Genomic DNA, 4,702 nt, shown 5'->3' on the forward strand with positions numbered 1-4,702 from the left:
AGGCAGGATAAATGTTACCTATTGTTACATGGCCACTATTATCCAATCAGTATTTATTTTCTGAGTACCTGTCTATGGAACTTTGCTGGTGATATAGTGAGAATTGCAATTCTTTAAGACAGTGCTCTTCCATTTACTACTGTACATGGGACTCTTGTTGGTAAAATTTAAAAATTCATACAAATCATTGCCTGATAAAGCTGTCAAAAACAGTCACCAAATAACAAAATTTCTTAGGAATGGAGAACTTGACTTTGAAAGATGGTAAAGTTTTAGACATGTGGATAATGGAAAATGCATTCTGGCTAGAAAGAACAACAAAGGCTTGGAAGTAGAACATATCTTTTGATGGGAGTGGAATATTTTAGAATGTTATTTCTTTTCCAAATGTGGAATATCAATTTTGAAGTTATGATACTCCAGATTTATCTTGAGATCAGATGTTTAACTGATTGAAAGGACACCAGATGGGGCTCAGAAAATATTCCTCCATTAGCCACATCTGTCTGTGACCCTGGGAAAGTACCTCCATGCTGTATCCTTAAGTTACTTTGAGAAGCTGAAGAAGGAAGATAAAGTAATTAACCTATTCTGCTTTATTCTTCTATCAATAAATAAAGGAATTTAAATGGCCCACCTTTTATTAAAATTTGTATCATCCTTGATGAACATCTTTCCTTTCTTTTCTTTTTCTCTCTCTCTTTTTTTTCTAACCATTTAATGGTCAGGTGGGAGCACAAACACAGTCCCCTACTACAACAAATTGTGCTGTCAGGTTTCCTACATTTGGGGAAATCACAGGGGCAGCACACCCGGAGTGCAATGGAAAAGCCTCACCCAGGGAAAACCACCTTCATAATCATTGTGTCTCTCCTTCCAGGTATGTTCCTTTCTTTTTTAAAAATTTTACTGATAATATTATATTATTTCCCAAATATATCTAAGAAAAATATATGTTTCATGTAAAGATTTTAAAGATGTATTTGTGTCATATAAGTATATGACATATAAGAATATGTTTTATATATAAAGAGATTTATATTTAAATATTTGTACATGGTTATAGTTAAATATAGCTATGTATACATATATGCAAATATATACATATACAAATATGTACACACACACACAACCCTATTTAAACTCTCAATAGCTGTTTTCATAGAAATTGCCAAGCTGATTACAAAATTGTAGGGAAATGAGGCAATAATCTAGAATTTGCCAAAATTACCTAAAAAATAAAGACAATAGTTGGAGTATTCACACTAGCTGATTTCACAATATGCTATAAAATTACAGTATTCAAGATAATATGTCATTGGCATAATCACAGACAAATAGTTCACTGAAAGAGAATAGAGTGTCCAGAAATAGATTCACACATGTATATAAGTACTAAGGAAATGGAATGAGAGAAATAAAAGGGTTTTTTTCAACAGGTTATACTGGAACAAGTGGATAATTATATGGGAAAAAATTCCCAACCCTTATGTAGCAAAATACATGAAAATCAATTTGAGATTTTTGACAGATCTAAAGATTAAAAAATTCTATAAACATCTAGAAATAAAAGAATAACAGAGAATATTTATTCTACCTTATGATAGGAAAAGATGACTTACAAAGAATTCAAAAATAATTAATCTTAAAAAATCAGACTTCATCAAAATGGAAAACTTCAGCTCATTAAAAATCACTGTAAGAAAATGAAAAGAAAGTTACATATGGAAGAGAGTATTATGATACACGTGTGTGGTGATTTCTGTTGGGAAAATACAAGGAAATCTTACAGTTGAAAAATAAAAAGATAAATTTAATTCTAAAAAATGCACAAAACTCATAAACTTGAGCACAAAGTTTATCAAGAGAGACATGAATGTCAAGTAAGAAAATAAATAGTAAATACCTTTATTCGTCAGGGAAATAAAAATTAAAACTCTAATGAGATACCGTTCTACACCCTCTAGAATTTTAAAGATTAAAGATGCAAGACAATTTTAAAGAGTGAAATAATCAAGTATTAAGAAAGATGAGGAACAAATGACATGTTCATATAATTCTGAAAAGAATATGAATTCATACAAAATTCTGGAAAACTCCTTGGAATTTTCTTACAAAGTTAAAATACACTTAATCTATGTCCCAGTAACTCCACTCCACTCCACTCCACTGTACTTACTGAACAGATGTCGTAATTTAAGTCCAAAACAGACTGCTTATGTATATTCATAGCAGCTCTACTGAAACTGCCAAAACCCAAAAATAACTCAAATGCCCATCTTTAGGACAAGTGATAAACAAACTGTAGTATATTCACACAATGGGACACTAATTAACAATAAAAAATAAATCCGTGATTCATCATATAGCAATTCTTAAAAACTATTCTCAAAAGTATTATGTTAATTGGAAAATCCAAACACCAAATAGCACATACAGTGTCATTTCTTTCATATGAACTCAAAATAAGCGAAACTAATCTATGGAGATACACATGTAAAAAGTGATTAAGCATCATGGGCCTAGCACAGTGACCTCTTTCGGTGAATGGAAACATACTTGTCTTGCTGGGGATATTGGTTAGATAGGTATGCACATTTGTCAAAAATATTTGAATTGTATCTGTACAATTCTCTCTAAATTTTGCCTCAATCAAAAACATCTGTAAAATAGCTTCCTCTATTGAAAGGCCAATAATAGCCAATAATTCTTTACTATGTTCATTGTTTAAATGACCTGTTTGCTAAGCTTTTGCTAACCTGTTGGTTTTTCTTGACTAGAGATTAGCTATATTTTTACATAATTCTATACTGCATTATGAGCATGTTTTTACTTTTTACTGTGAATGCAAATAATTTTAAATTTACAGCAAAAATGAAATAAATCTTTGCCTAATTGCAATCAACTTGTTTCATCTAAGCATAGATATCAGAGATGCATCATAAAGTCAAGTAGTTCTAAAGAAACTGTGCTTTGAAATAGTAGTAACTTTATATTTAAAAAATTGAAAACTATTTCTTAGTTCAATATGATTTTCTAGAATATATGGGAATATTAAAGCAGAAGGCTATTATTTATCACATGTAATACCTTCTGAACAGCTGAACATCCCAGGCTACATAGTCACATTTAGCTTATTTTCTATTTCTGTAATAAGATCACCGCTTTTCATTTTCCTTTGATATAGTAACATTGTATTCATAAAATTGCAAATGCTAAAAAAAATAAAAAATAAAAAAAAAATAAAAAAAAAATTGCAAATGCTTGCAAAACTGTAGGGGGAATGAGGAAATAATCTAGAATTGCCAAACCTACCTACAAAATAGGACAATAGTTGGAGTACTCACGCTAGCTGATTTCATTGGCATACTCTAAAACATACATTTCAACTATTGAATATGAAGATTTGTGTACATCCAAATAAAAAAATGTGTGTATACATAGATACTCATATGTAAATATGCTTATCCATCATACCACACAGATGTCTATATTTGCATGTTAATATATATGTGCAAGGGTATGTGGCTTACCCTTACAAGATTGATATTGGTTCCAGATACCAGACATGGGAAGACTGTCTGACATTATACTGCTATTTATTATTTCCAGAGAGAGAAGCACTAAATCTCCTTGGAGCAAATTTTCTTTATTTTTGACAGAAATCAGCTGAGTGACAGTTTCTTAGTTATGGAAATATAAGTCTCCTAAGCACCGGCTTTCCAGCATCACCTTTTGTGTTTGGAGAAAGGCTGATCCTCCTGAAGAAACCTATATTTGCGAAGACAGCACAGGAGATTTATATAATGTACTTAGATTTATAAGACCAGCATTCAAGAGGGATGCTGTAGCAATGGTGAAAGTGATAGCACTAATAGACTGCTCCAAATCTTATTCTCTATCTTTTGTTAGGGAGCTGCAATGCCCTTTGATGAACTCTGACCCAGGCATTCTCTCCTAAACTCTCAATTCATTCCTCAAGCTATCTGAAGAATGTCTAATAAATATCTTGCTCAATATACCCTAAATTGAATCCTTGACCTTCCTTCTGCACATATTTTACTCACTGCCTTCCTGATCTCAGCTGTTGCCATCTCATCCCTCCAGTTGCTTAGACTTTGCTTATGTAAACTTCCCAGGAGTTAATTTTGAATCTTTTTCTTTCAAGCTCACCATCTAATCTATCAGAAAATCCTATTGTCCATCCTCAGAGTATATCTAGTATCAGGCCACTTTATAACCACCCACGTTGTTCCAACTCTGGGCCAATGCATTGACATCTCTTGTCTGAATGATCTCTGAATGCAAGGACAGCCTAGTCTCAAGGAACAGCCACTGATCTTTCAAAAGTTAAGGTATTTTAAATGTCTGTTTAAAAATGTTCCATGGTTCCCTACTTAAGTCAGAGTAATAATCAAACTCCTTACAGAGGTGTATGCATCTCTACCTGACATGACCTCACTGACTTCTCCGACTGCAATGCTGAGCACTCTCTCTTACTCATTATGCTCAGAGACACTATCCCAAAGGTCAGGGATATTCCTATCTTAGGGCATTTGTTCAAGCTCTTTCCAATCTCTGGACTGCTCTATGCCAAGAGCTTCTTGCTAAATTTGTCATCTTCTTCAGGTTTGGGAGGTGATGCCATTTTCTCTTTAGTTTCTACTCTGATCACTTTATTTAATCTGGTGATGTGTTACCT

At 32.7% G+C, this 4,702-nt stretch overlaps 1 non-coding gene across 1 annotated transcript; it reads right to left on the minus strand.

Moving 5' to 3' along the window:
• Window positions 1-725: 725 nt before the first annotated feature.
• Window positions 726-888, minus strand: LOC112654221 (U1 spliceosomal RNA). The gene has a single exon (XR_003132882.1). It is a non-coding gene; the product is annotated as a U1 spliceosomal RNA (small nuclear RNA).
• Window positions 889-4,702: the final 3,814 nt, after the last annotated feature.

The sequence above is a fragment of the Canis lupus genome, chromosome 3 (assembly GCF_003254725.2).
Source record: "Canis lupus dingo isolate Sandy chromosome 3, ASM325472v2, whole genome shotgun sequence".
NCBI lineage: Eukaryota > Metazoa > Chordata > Mammalia > Carnivora > Canidae > Canis > Canis lupus.